The 15,017-nt window shown below is 45.3% G+C and overlaps 1 protein-coding gene across 3 annotated transcripts in view; it reads right to left on the reverse strand.

The window, feature by feature from the left end:
* CAMK1D (calcium/calmodulin dependent protein kinase ID) overlaps nt 1–15,017 on the reverse strand; it is a 281,869-nt gene that overhangs the window by 154,911 nt on the left and 111,941 nt on the right. The window lies entirely within an intron of this gene.

Genomic DNA, 15,017 nt, shown 5'->3' on the forward strand with positions numbered 1-15,017 from the left:
TTGTTTGAGGAGGCTGGAGCAAAGGAGTGGCTGGGAAAACAGTGTGGCACAGATTTTTCTGTTTATTCACCTCCACCAACATTCCCTCTAAGCTGGTGCGGGAGTCCTCCAACTGCATTCCTGCCAGTAGAGGGCGACGAGTCAATATTGTGTTTTCAATCACCAGGGGCAGGCAGGGCCTCAGGAAACCTATAGAGGTTACCCATCTCTTGCTATTGAAAATGTGATATTGAAACTACCTATCACAGCTATTGTATAAAAATTAAATCATACATAAATAATATCCTTATTAGAAATGTGAAGTGCTCAGACCTTAAAACCTGTGTTTTTAGTGTTATCACCAAAACGAGGTTAACAAGGGGACCATCATTGCCTTCATAAATAATAAGGATATTATTTATGTATGATTTAATTTTTATACAATAGCTGTGATTATTTAAATTACTATTGATCTTCATCACAGAGTTAAATTATTTATTCCTCCTGATATAAATTTATATTGAAACTACCACCACTGGCAGAGATGTAGAAGGAGGACTCCCGCATATCTTATAAATAAGATTGCCTGCCTACTACCCCTACTCTCATACCCATTCAGTCTATTTTTCTCTACCTTCTTTCCCCATGAGAACGGGCTACTGGGCTAGATGGACCATTGGTCTGACCCAGTATGGCTGTTCTTATGTGTGCCAAGTATAGGACAATTAAGCCATTGTGACATCACTGATGAGATTGGCTCTGAAGCACTGTGGAATGAGGCATTACGACATCACAATCTCAGCTCTGGAATGGTGCTCTCATTGGGATTCCGGAATCTTGCTGTTCTTTGAGATGCTGGAATGCTGCTGCTCCTTGGGCTTTGCCGGGTGCTGGTGGCCTGGGATGGCCGCTGTGGGAGCGGGCTGCTGGGCTTGATGGACCGTTAGTCTGACCCAGTGGGGCTATTCTTCTGTTCTTAATCTCTGATTTCCACAACCAGATTTCTCATCACTTGATACCCGCCTTCACTCATTTGTCCTCTCCTATTCCTATCCCCCTTCACAGAACACTCTCCCCTCCCTTCCTTATCACAGCAAGAGCTGTACAATGGTTCCCCACCGCTAGCTGCTGATTGGCTCATTCTGCTGACCAGAACAAAATGGCAGAATAGACAAATAACAGGCAGGATCACAGACAGAATAAAGGGTGTTTGATGAGGGGGTTCGCCATGATAGTCATACACTAAAAAATATTTTATTTTAAGCCCATGTGCGGAATCCCCCACAGATCTAGTTTATCTCCTCTGTTATTTAATATTTGGTATGATCATTGATTGGGCACATCGCTTTGTTAGTGGGAATTCTTCGTTTTTATCTTTTATGCAGACAATGTGCAGTTGATTTTTCTTTTGGAGCAACACGACGAATTTGGGTCTACAGTAAATGCAGTTGCAGACTGGTTTGGTACCAGTCACCTTAGGGTCCTTTGACTATAATGGACGAACTAGCGTTTAGCGCGCCTTGTTCTTAATGCCCAGAATTTCTCCATTTCGATTGGCTTGACCCCATTCTTCAACTGCCGGTTGTTTCAATATAGGTAATTTCCAGTTTGATTTTGGAATCCCACATATTTATCTATGCATGTAATATTTTGGAAATCGTTCAGGCTTTAGACGGTAAAGAAAATTTTAAAATAAATAAATTTAAGTCGATATTTAATTAGTCTGACCTCTCAACAGAGCCTAGAACAAGTTACAAGAAAAACCAAACAGAGCAAAAAGAAATAAAAGCCACAAAAACATATAAAATCCTAGAAATGAAAAATAAAAAATACAATTTGATAAAATTAAAGAATTTCAACAAAAATTACATCATTAGGGCCCCCTTTTATCAAGCTGCGTTAGGGTTTTTTTTAATCGCCGGCCACTGCGGTAAAAACTCTGACACTCATAGGAATTCTGTGAACATCAGAGTTTCTACTGCAGCGGCTGGCGATAAAAAATCCTAACGCAGCTTGATAAAAGGGGGCCTAAAACACAGTATCACCTAATTTTCCTAAAAAAAAAAATCACAACCCTTAATTAAAAAGTACAGTTTTAACAGCTTTCCTAAATTCCAATAAACTGTCAATAAATCTACAGGAGGGAAGAAGCTTATTTCAAGAAAAGACAACTGAATATGATAAGAACATAAGAAAAGAAGAGTTGCCATACTGGGACAGACCAAAAGTCCATCAAGCCCCGTATCCTGTTTCCAACAGTGGCCAAAGCAGGTCCCAAATACCAGACAGAAACCCAGAGAGTAGCAACATTCCAGAGCTGAGATTGTGATGTCATAATGCCTAAGAGCCAACCTCAGCAGTGATCTCACAATAGCTTGATTGTCCTACACTTGGCTCGCATAAGAACATAAGAATTGCCATACTGGGGCAGACCGAAGGTCCATCAAGTCCAGTATCCTGTTTCTAACAGTGGCCAACCCAGGTCCCAAGTACCAGACAGAAACCCAGAGTAGCAACATTCTAGAGCTGAGATTGTGATGTCATAATGCCTAAGAGCCAACGTCAACAGTGATGTCGCAATGGCTTGATTGTCCCCTACTTGGCTCACATAAGAACATAAGAACTGTCATACTGAGACAAACCGAAGGTCCATCAAGCCCCGTATCCTGTTTCCAACAGTGGCCAACCCATGATGTCAAGGAGCAAAACAGATTTTATTTTTATTATGCAAAAAAACCATCTCATTTAAGATGAAAAGTAGAGAATGACACGGTGAAAAAATTGGTCCCCGTCACCGCCCCGTCCCAGTCTCACCATCCCCGTCACCGCCCCGTCCCCGTCTCACCGTCCCCGTCACCGCCCCGTCCCCGTCTCACCATCCTCTTCACCGCCCCGTCACCGCCACTGCCACCCCATTCACCGCCCCGTCACCGCCACTGCAATCCCATTCACTTTTCTTTATTTAGGTATAAAGGAAACATTCTTTAAAACTTTAAAACTTAGTTAAATATTAGTTAATAACTATACAAAAACAAAACACGCAGAGAAAAAATTAATTAATATAAATTCCCTGACTTCCCTGCACTGTCCCCCCTTGAAGGTCTGTCCCCATCCTGAAAGCCTGATGCCCCCCCCCCGACGTCCGATACATCCCTCCCCCCGAAGGACCGCCGACTCCCCAACAATATCGGGCCAGGAGGGAGCCCAAATCCTCCTGGCCACGGCGACCCCCTAACCCCACCCCGCACTACATTACGGGCAGGAGGGATCCCAGGCCCTCCTGCCCTCGACGCAAACCCCCCTCCCCCCAACGCCCGCCCCCCCCAGCCGCCCCGCGCCCCCCCTGGCGACCCCCACGACCCCCCCACCCCCCTTCCCCGTACCTTTGGTAGTTGGCCGGACAGACGGGAGCCAAAACCGCCTGTCCGGCAGGCAGCCAACGAAGGAATGAGGCCGGATTGCCCCATCCAACCTAAAGCTCCGCCTACTGGTGGGGCCTAAGGCGCGTGGGCCAATCAGAATAGGCCCTGGAGCCTTAGGTCCCACCTGGGGGCGCGGCCTGAGGCACATGGTCGGGTTGGGCCCATGTGCCTCAGGCCGCGCCCCCAGGTGGGACCTAAGGCTCCAGGGCCTATTCTGATTGGCCCACGCGCCTTAGGCCCCACCAGTAGGCGGAGCTTTAGGATGGATGGGCCAATCCGGCCTCATTCCTTCGTTGGCTGCCTGCCGGACAGGCGGATTTGGCTCCCGTCTGTCCGGCCAACTACCAAAGGTACGGGGAAGGGGGGTGGGGGGGTCGTGGGGGTCGCCAGGGGGGTCGCGGGTCGGCTGGGGGGGCGGTCGGAGGTTCTTGGGGGGGCGGTCGTTGGGGGGGAAGGGGGGTTTGCGTCGAGGGCAGGAGGGCCTGGGATCCCTCCTGCCCGTAATGTAGTGCGGGGTGGGGTTAGGGGGTCGCCGTGGCCAGGAGGGTTTGGGCTCCCTTCTGGCCCGATATTGTCGGGAAGTCGGCGGTCCTTCGGGGTGGGGGTGCGAGTGGTCCTGCCGGGGGGGGGGGATGTATCGGACGTCGGGGAGTCGGCCGGGCAAGAGGGCTTGGGCTCCCTCTTGCTCCGATCGCGGGTGCGGGTGGGAGCGCGTGCGAGCGGTCTTTCAGGGTGGGGGTGCGAGCGGTCCTGCTGGGGGGGTGAATCGGGCGTCGGGCGGTAAATAGCGGTTCCTAGAAGGGGGTACATTGGCCCGCGGGGACAAACCTGTTCACCGTTTCCGCGGTCGGTGAATGGCCTTGTCCCTGTCACCGCAGCGACTGCTAGTTTTCTTCCCCGTTTTCGGCGGTGACCCGCGGCTTAAATGCGGTGGCCGCGGGTAAACCGTCACCGTGTCATTCTCTAATGAAAAGCTCTAGTTGAAGGAAGAACAAAAAAATAATTTCCCTTGGGAATAAAAGGAACATTTCGAACTTATTTAGAAAATGGCAACATTCCATGGTACCGATCCAGGGCAAGCAGAGGCTGAACGAAGAAACTACAAAATACAGTTTCAAAGCATAAATAAAGAAATAGAAAGCAAAAATTAGAGACAACCCAACAAAAAGAAAAGTAAGATAAAATAAACCCCATTCACTCTCAAACAGTTTCCAAGAACAGCTCCTGGCTCAGTTGTCTCGTAAGCATTAGATATGGCTGATAGGCTGGAGTCGGAGGTAAAGGTTTGGCGTAGCTCTGCCAGGATCCTATTAGCTTAGTGAGTCGCATCGGTTACCTTTACCAAACTGATTGCAGTGTAAAAGCAAATGTGGATGGAAGAAGCCATCTGGTTCCTCTTCTGTCCATAATTTGCAGGTGACACCGTAGTAATATGACATTTGCAGATTTTCTTCAAATGTACTCAGAGAACTCCATGTTAACAATTATAATATATCATTTTTTTATTATGCCTTCCAAAAAGGAGACTTCTTTGCTGAGCAAGATTTTAATTCACGGATATGACAAGAGCTGTTTTGGGAGGGGGATAATTTTCTAGGCAACGGAGGTGAAGAACGTGCATTTCGCCTGCGTTTATCCCGTGCCTGTAAATTGCATTCCTGCTCAGACAGTTTGAAATTTTACCTCCTACGTGAACTTTCTCAGCCAATGTAGCAGAATTGTGCAAACATGGTATGAAATATCACGTCCTTTACAAGTATAATCTCATTGTTCATAAAAGAATAATTACGCATATTCCCCCCACACGCCTGTCATGAACCAGCGGCTCGTCTCTTAGGTCTGCTAAGAAAGTCCCCTTCCAAGTGCTTTCAACAGAGAGGATCACTGGCCCAGGCCCTGCAACAGCTAAATCACGATAACACTCCGTGGACCGTGTGATTATTTTAAAAGCCCTAGACAATGGATGCGACTGTCAACTCTTGTTGAAAATGCTGTGCCTGATGGACTCCGAGCGTAACCAAGGGCAAATGCCATTTCTACATGTGATAGTAACCCAGCGAACTGATCTTATTCGCCCCCTCGGGCTCAGCTGCTTGACCGAACCCGCCCCAAAGCCCAGGCATCTCAAACTCCTCTCCGACATCGCCTCCTTGGGTAGGCAAGGCGAGGGGGAAGCTGCAAGGAGAAGATGGAGGGAATCCTAGCCAATGGCGACACTTATTGGTCCGGATCATCAAGTTAGAAAGCCAAAGGAAGCGGTCAGGCATTAAAACTGTACAAAGCGTCAAAGATCAAGTGTCATATACGGTACTGAAAGGAGCTCCAACTGATTAACTTCCTGCTATGCTAACATTGTAATGTAACACACTTTGCCTTACTGCCCTCAAAGTCGACAACTTCAGGCTGCATGAAGTAACAACTTTCTTTTATCTTCCAGCTCTCCAAATGGCGCAATCAGGCGGGAAGGGGTAAAACGCGGACCTGACAGACCTCGCGAATCTAAAACCGCACGGCCTTAAAAATCTGAGGTCCGTGTCCGTGCCGCTTGTAGTTTCTGTCTCTTACAGACCTCTGTGACATTTTAGCTCTGACGGATCCGTCTCAGCATAGGGAGAGAAAAGTATTAGGATCCGTCAGTCTGTCAGAGCCAAATTCTATGTTGGGCTTAAAGGATAAGCAGAGCGCAAAACGGCAATAATAAGATCCGGCATACATAAGAAGGCTTCTGCTCTGCCGCTCCAGCACTAGTCTCTGGCTCTGACAGACCTCGATGAGATTTTAGCGCTGACGGATCCTGATACTTTTCCCTCCCTATGCTGAGATGGATCCGTCAGAGCTAAAATGTCATAGAGGTCTGTAAGAGGCAGAAACTACAAGCGGCACGGACACGGACCTCAGATTTTTAAGGATGTGCGGTTTTAGATCCGCGAGGTCTGTCTGGTCCGTGAGGTCCGCGTTTTACCCCTTCCCCAGTCAGGCCTCCATAAAAGGATTAGCAAATGCATGGAATTAAATAGTGAGAGGATCTTTGTTATACTAGGGAGCAAAAAAGGCATCTCTTTCGCTTTCCTCTACTCACTGTCCCTTTGCATTGCTTAATTATATTTCATGTTTTGGCTTACGTACATGATTCTAATCAAGAACTCAGTTAACCTTGGCAATTAAAATCTTGCCTCATCTCCAACAGTGTCTGGATTTCACGGGATTTCAGAAAGTCACCTTATCATAAGACCATAAGAATAGCCTTACTGGGTCAGACCAATGGTCCATCAAGCCCAGTGGCCCGTTCTCACGGTGGCCAATCCAGGTCACTAGTACCTGGCCAAAACCCAAAGAGTAACAACATTCCATACAGAATCCCAAAGAATAGCAAGATTCCGGAATCCCAAAGAGTAACAAGATTCTAGAATCTCAAGGAGTAGTAACATTCCATACAGAATCCCAAAGAATAGCAAGATTCCGGAATCCCAGAGAGTAACAAGATTCTAGAATTCCAAAGAATAGCAACATTCCATATAGAATCCCAAAGAATAGCAAGATTCCAGAATCTCAAAGAGTAACAAGATTCTAGAATCCCAAAGAGTAGCAACATTCCATACAGAATCCCAAAGAATAGCAAGATTCCGGAATCCCAAAGAGTAACAAGATTCTAGAATCTCAAGGAGTAGTAACATTCCATACAGAATCCCAAAGAATAGCAAGATTCTGGAATCCCAGAGAGTAACAAGATTCTAGAATTCCCAGAGTAGCAACATTCCATGCTACTGATCCAGGGCAAGCAGTGGCTTCCCCCATGACTTTCTCAATAACAGACTATGGACTTTTCCTCCAGGAATATGTCCAAAACTTTCTTAAAACCAGCTACGCTATCCTCTTTTACCACAACCTCTGGCAACGCGTTCAAATAATCTATATCCACACTCCAATCTACCCGGTTTCTAAACTCTTAAGGATAATCTTGTGTCAGTAGGTACACAATGGGGGGAGGGGGTTTACACTAGGATTGCATTAATCTGTGTTTCTGTACGAACATTAGCCTGACTTTATGCGATGCTTTTTCTAAATTCAGGAGCAGAAGAGACGAGAAGTGTTGATCTACAAAGGCAGATGCGGAGCAAACCAGATATACCAAGTGATGACATCAGCAGAACATTTCTTCAGAACAGCTGAAATAAAGCAGTGCCTGACGTAGACACTTTTCGCCTATAGATAGGCTGCGTCAGGGGCATATAACTGTCAAATGGAAAATACAAAGCAAATGAAAGAGAACACAAATGATCAAAAATTCCAAAAGCTTAAATCATACATCAAAAAATAAAAACCTAAACAAATCTCGCAACAGAACTTTAAATAATAGAGTATTAATAATCATTAAAAAGACGGCAAAGGATCGTACGTGCAAAGTTGTTTATACAGTGTAATCAACTATCATTGTGAACCTTAATAGCAGAATAGTTACCATTTCAGTATATATTGGGGAAAAAACAGCTGAGGGTGTTAAAATGCAGTATTTGGTTATGTCTACAGAAAACATTTAAGACGTCCCTCTCGAGTAAACAGAGCTGTCAAATCTATAAATGTATTCATCAATTCTTTCAAAACTAAGGCTAGATATGCCAGTTGTTGGGAGAGATGCAAATGTTAAGAGCCTTAGCCAAAAGAGAGAGGAGGAGCTGGTGGATACTTCAGATGGGCAGACTGGATGGGCCATTTGGCCTTTACCTGCCATCATGTTTCTATGTAAGACAAATTACTTTCCCTGACCCTGGAGAGCTTACTATTTAAGTTTTGTACCTGATTCTATGGAGGGTTAAGTGACTTGTCCAAGATTTCAGGGACCGGCAGTGGCTTCCCTGGTTCTCAGCCTGCAGCTCTATTAGGTACAGATAACTAGCTAGATTACCTAATCTTTGGCAGTTCAACTGCTTACTCAAGTCTAGCCAGCTGAACTGGAGCCTGGTGGCTATTTGGCAACTTACCAAAAACATTGATAGGCAAATTATGGTATGGTTGCCAGAAACCTCAGGATTTCTGTTACAGAGCTGCTGAAGATCACTGTTTATGGGGCGAACAGGAAGATCCTGGAGTGTAGAGCTAAGGATGACTAAGAGTCAAGTGTTAAGTACCTGCATATATTTCCAGAACACTGCAAATATTTTTTTCTGTTTTAATATATATTTTCACTCAGAGAATAGTTAAGCTCTGGAATGCATTGCCAGAGGATGTGATAAGAGCAGTTAATGTAGCTGGCTAAAAAAAAATAATAATAATAATTTGGACAAATTCCTGGAGGAAAAGTCCCTAGTCTGCTATTGAGATAGACATGGAGGAAGCTACTGCTTGTCCTGGATCGGTAGCATGGAATGTTGCTACTCTGGGGGGTTTTGCCAGGTGACCTGGATTGACCACCGTGAGGACGGGCTAGATGGACCATTGGTCTGACCCAGTAAAGCTATTCTTATGTTCTTAATATGTTGCATTGTTTTGATTTTCTTGGTACATAATTTTCTGAAGTGTATTACAGTGTGCATAATGCCATCCGTAACAGAGGTTCTGAGGAAGGCAGTTCCCTGCTGTCCCTTTTTTAAAAGAATGCTTGTACAAGGGGAGCTGTGTTCCTCTAAGCCAGGGGTGTCAAAGTCCCTCCTCGAGGGCCGCAATCCAGTCGGGTTTTCAGGATTTCCCCAATGAATATGCATGCGATCTATTTGCATGCATTGCTTTCATTGTATGCTAATAGATCTCATGCATATTCATTGGGGAAATCCTGAAAACCCGACTGGATTGCGGCCCTCGAGGAGGGACTTTGACACCCCTGCTCTAAGCTGTACTATACAACTATGCACACAAATGGGGCAATAAAACTCAAGCTAGAAAACTCAACTCGAGTGATTAGAAGTAATGATGCATCTTGTACTATCTTGTACATCCAGGCCGAGTAAAATTCAGAGTAGCTATCAACAAGCAAAGAAGGAGGGAAAGCATGCAGAGCATGGCTCATGGAATTCTTTCCAGTCTCCCTCCAGATGCAGCTGGAGCTCGTCCGGAAGGAGAGGAGGCTCTTTGGGGGTGGGGCTTGTGGCAGAACTGGGCGGGGCCACGTGTACAGGTTTCTCGGGCCAAAGACCTGGTAACCCTAGGTAATGTTACCATAAATAATGGAGCTACAGGGGATATCTGAGCCAGCCCGATATGCGCCCAATCCAGGGGTGTATCTCAGAGTTCATTACTGCATTACTCCGGAAGCCTTCTAGGCAGGGGGAAAAAGTCACAGCTAGGTTCCAATAACGGCTTCTGTTAGTACCTGATTACAGGAAATACCTAATGACATTGCAGTTTTCCAGGGTGATTACCGAGCTTGAATAGCGAGGCGTTCACTCCTGTCTATCTTTCAAGAAAAGTGTTTTAAGTTTTTCTGAAAGCGACTTTCCCTTCTAGAGCTTAACTCGGCTTCTGTGATGTTTACAGCCTTCCACTGACAAGTGCAAAATACCACAGTCATTAGATGTTGGGTAATTAGCACAGCTTCTCATTAGTCCTTATGCAAGCACTACATCGTATTTTCCAATCCAGAAGATGAAGCCATTAAAAAAACCAAAACTGGTCATTTGCAGGCTTTTCACACAGTGGAAAAAATGCTGAGCATAAAGAGAACAAACACAAAAGCCCACAGCTTTATATATATATACCAAAGGCCACATCTGTCAAGCCACAAAGATGCTGTGGATGTGTAATTTACTGCAAACTTGTAGCCAAGAACCAAAACAGGAGGAAGAAGGTTCCAGAGTCCAACACAATAGGGTTACCATATTGCTCTAGAACAGGGATGTCAAATGTCAGTCCTTGAGGGCCGCATTCCAGTCAGGTTTTCAGGATTTCCCCAATGAATATGCATGAGATCTATTAGCATACAATGAAAGCAGTGCATACAAATAGATCTGATGCATATTCATTAGGGAAATCCTGAAAACCCGACTGGATTGCGGCCCTCGAGGACCGACATTTGACACTCCTGCACTAGAAAAAAGAGGACGGACTGAGACATCTAGGCTTTACTTCTATTGAAAGCTGTTTATACCCATCTGGAAAAAACATCCTATGTGCTGAAGAAACTAAGAATGGGACAGTACAATTTACTTCTTGGATCCATGACCTGAAATAAGATATTAAATTACTGAACTTAAATTTGAGAGGAAAAGTGAATAATTTCATTGAGGGAGGGGAAGAGTGGGTGGGGACCTCAGGGGGTTTCTTTGAAGGAGTTTTACTTAACTGTTCTGTTGGGGGACATATCCAGTACTTATGTAGACTGTTCAAACATATTTATTATAATGTTGAAAAATTTTAACATTAAAAAAGTGTCATGGGATATGTGGCAAAGTTCAGTTGTGGATTAAGAATTGGTTATTGGATAGAAAACAGAGGGTAGGGTTAAATAGTCATTTTTCTCAATGGAGGAGAGTAAACAGTGGAGTGCCACAGGGGTCTGTACTAGGACTGGTGCTATTTAACTTATTTATAAATGATATGGAAATTGGAACGACGAGTGAGGAGATTAAATTTGCAGATGACACCAAACTGTTCAAAGTTGTTAAAACGCATGCAGATTGTGAGAAATTGCAGGTAGACCTTAGGAAATTGGAAGACTGGGCGTCCAAGTGGCAGATGAAGTTTTAATGTGGACAAATGCAAAGTGATGCACATTGGGAAGAATAACCTGAATCACAGTTACCAGATGCTAGGGCCAACCTTGGGGATTTGTGCCCAAGAAAAGGATCTGGGTGTCATCGTAGACAATACGATGAAATCTTCCGGCCAATGTGTGGCGGCGGCCAAAAAACCAGACAGAATGCTAGGAATTATTAAAAAAGGGATGGTTAACAAGACTAAGAATGTCATAATGCCCCTGTATCGCTCCATGGTGCGACCTCATCTGGATAGGGATAGGGTCACTAGGACTTGAATGAGCGGGTCAGTAGAGTGACAGTATAATTACAATTATACTTTAGGGCAGGGGTATCGAAGTCGGTCCTCGAGGGCCGCAATCCAGTCGGGTTTTCAAGATTTCCCCAATGAATATGCATGAGATCTATGTGCATGCACTGCTTTCAATGCATATTCATTGGGGAAATTCTGAAAACCCGACTGGATTGCGGCCCTCGAGGACCGACTTCGACACCTGTGCTTTAGGGGGTCAGAAGACTTAAGAGGGTGGGTAAATAGTGTGGGCAGACTTGATGGGCTATAGCCCTTATCTGCCGTCATCTTTCTATGTTTCTTTCAATTCTGGTCTCCTTATCTCAAGATATAGTGGTGCTAGAAAAGGTTCAAAGAAGAGCGACCAAGATGGTAAAGGGGATGGAACTCCTCTCGTTTGAGTGTCCCCTAGTCTTTGTAATTTTTGACTGAGTGAAAAATCGATCCCCTTGTACCCGTTCTACTCCACTCAGGATTTTGTAGATTTCAATCCTATCTCTCCCTCAGCCGTCTCTTTTCCAAGCTGAAGAGCCCCAACCGTTTTAGTCTTTCCTCATACGAGAGGAGTTTCATCCCCTTTATCATCTTGGTCGCTCTTCTTTGAACTTTTTCTTCACATCTACCTGGCAAAAACCCAAATAGCAGCAGCATTCCACGGCTGATCCAGGGCAAGCGGTGGCTTTTCCCATGTCTGTCTCAACAGCAGTTCATGAACTTTTCCTCCAGGAACTTGTCCAGGGCTCAAGGTCTACAAAATGTCTCTTTCATCACAAATCCTACTACCCTCACACCCTGCTTGTATTTCTGAATTGATTGAATTTGCAATCTAGCCCTGTTTACAACAGGGACGATTAATGATGTTTAGACATATCTATGTTATATGTGATAATCGTAGGGAGACAAGATTTTATGCATGTATGGAAACCGCATAGTTGTATGTGGTATATAAATTTTTTTAATAAATAAATAATATGTAGTGGGCTGGAAGTGATGCACACATGTTCCTGCCTCGTGTCCTCTGGGCTTCAAAATGGCTGCCATGACCTCTAGATGGCCAGGTGGTGTCTGATGCTGACAGGAGAGGGTCTTGGTTGGTTGAGTGATATTGGGTGTTGATAGGGATTTGGGGAAGCTGGCTTTGGAGTGGAGACTTGATCAAGGGGGATTGCTGGCATGGTAGGAACCCAAAATATTGAGGTCTCTGAACAGACACTTAGGGACCCCCTCCTAATTGGGGTTCAGGCCCTTTGCTGGTAAGAACATAAGAATTGCCACTGCTGAGTCAGACCAGTGGTCCATCATGCCCAGCAGTCCGCTCACGCGGCGGCCCTCTGGTCTAAGACCAGCATCCTAACTGAGACTAGCCTACCAGCGCACGTTCTTGTTCAACAGAAACTTGTCTAACTTTGTCTTGAATCCTTGGAGGGTGTTTTCCCCTATAACAGCCTCTGGAAGGGCGTTCCAGCTTTCTACCACTCTCTGGGTGAAGAAGAACTTCCTTACGTTTGTAGGAATCTATCCCCTTTCAACTTTAGAGAGTGCCCTCTTGTTAGGGTGAACAACTTGTCCTTATCTACTAAGTCTATCCCCTTCAGTACCTTGAATGTTTCGATCATGTCCCCTCTCAATCTCCTCTGTTCGAGAGAGAAGAGGCCCAGTTTCTCTAATCTTTCACTATACAGCAGCTCCTCCAGCCCCTTAACCATCTTAGTTGCTCTTATCTGGACCCTTTTGAGTAGTACCGTGTCCTTCTTCAGGTACGGCGACCAGTGCTGGACGTCATACTCCAGGTGAGGGCGTACCATGGCCCGGTACAGCGGCATGATAACCTTCTCTGATCTGTTCATGATCCCCAAGCCCCACTAGTGGAAGTGCTCCTCTAGAGGCAACTGGACCTCCCCACCCTTCGTGCATGCCCGATTTCCACTAAGCCCAGCGTGCGTGGGTAAGGCCTGCGTCTCTGCGCATGTTCAGTTTTGTGGAAACCAAGCATATGCTGAGGGGAGAGGACTGGCATGGCAGTGGCCCCCAGGGAACATGCAGGTTACAGGTGGAGGAGCACTTTTGGGGACCCCCACCAGCTCAGATAGGTAGGGGTCATGGGGGTGGGGGTGAAGAGTGAAGGCAGGACAGGGAAAATATTGTGCTTACCCCCAAGACCCGACATGCTGCCATTTACATGTGAGGGGGCATCCAAAATAAGGGCCTTTACGAATATTTAAAGAATCCTAACTTTGAGGGGAAAAAATAAAAGGAACTGAAGCCAAATGTTTGCTGTGTCAAATCGTGTCAGTTTGCAACACAAACCGCCTGGCGTTTCCTCTGCTGACTGAAATGGTACATTAGAACATTATCCCAGTGCATGCATTATTCTTGGGATTTTCTAGCCCCGTTGCTAGGGAAGCTATCAGCTGATTGCTCATCCCTGAAGCAGAGAAAAACCAGGCCCCAAATTCAGCACAATGTTGATTGCCGAGACTGGTATTGTGTGCTGGGTTCCAGTGCTTTGGTGGCTACACCAAGGTAAACCTCTGCAAACACTGGATTTGCTTGAACTCTTAACATGACTGCAGCTGCTAAATTAGGTGAAGAGGTTTCACTTCAAGGGATTCTGGGTGGAAACACCCTACTTTTCTTGCTAGAAATAAAAAAAAAATCGCCACCAATATCTCCTGTCTCTTACAGAGCTATTGCTCTGCCCCACGAATTTCGCTTCCTCCAATGCCATTGTGGCCAGGCAGCCCCCATCGACTGATGAATACTGTAAAGTTAACCAAAGAACATGACGCTTATTTTTGACATGGTTTAATAGCTATTATTCTGAAATTGCCAAAGAATTTTACCGATAATATCGCCATGGGCAACATCTGATGATGATGATTTTGAGTTTCTGTTTCAGTGTATTTGTATTTTTAGGTGTGTTAATTCTTTAAACCACTGAGTTTTGTGGCGGTATAAACATTTTAAAATAAATAAATAAAACATAAGACTTGCCCTACTGGGACAGACCGAAGGTCCATCAAGCCCAGCATCCTGTTTACAAAAGTGGCCAATCCAGGTCCCCAGTACCTGGCAGAAACCCAAAGAGTAGCAATGTTCCAGAGCTGAGATTGTGATGTCATAATGCCTCATTGCACCAATGCCTAAGAGCCAACTTCATCAGTGATGTCACAATAGCTCAATTGTCCTAGAACATAAGACTTGCCATATTGGGACAGACTGAAGGTCCATTAAGCCCAGTATCCTATTTCCAACATTGGACAACCCAGATCCCAAGTACCAGACAGAAACCCAAAGAGTAGCAACGTTCCAGAGCTGAGATTGTGATGTCATAATGCCTCATTGCACCAATGCCTAAGAGCCAAATTCATCAGTGATGTCACAATAGCTCAATTGTCCTAGAACATAAGACTTGCCATATTGGGACAGACTGAAGGTCCATTAAGCCCAGTATCCTATTTCCAACATTGGACAACCCAGATCCCAAGTACCAGACAGAAACCCAAAGAGTAGCAACGTTCCAGAGCTGAGATTGTGATGTCATAATGCCTCATTGCACCAATGCCTAAGAGCCAACTTCATCAGTGATGTCACAATAGCTCAATTGTCCTAGAACATAAGACTTGCCATATTGGGACA

Source organism: Geotrypetes seraphini, chromosome 9 (genome assembly GCF_902459505.1).
Source record: "Geotrypetes seraphini chromosome 9, aGeoSer1.1, whole genome shotgun sequence".
Lineage (NCBI taxonomy): Eukaryota > Metazoa > Chordata > Amphibia > Gymnophiona > Dermophiidae > Geotrypetes > Geotrypetes seraphini.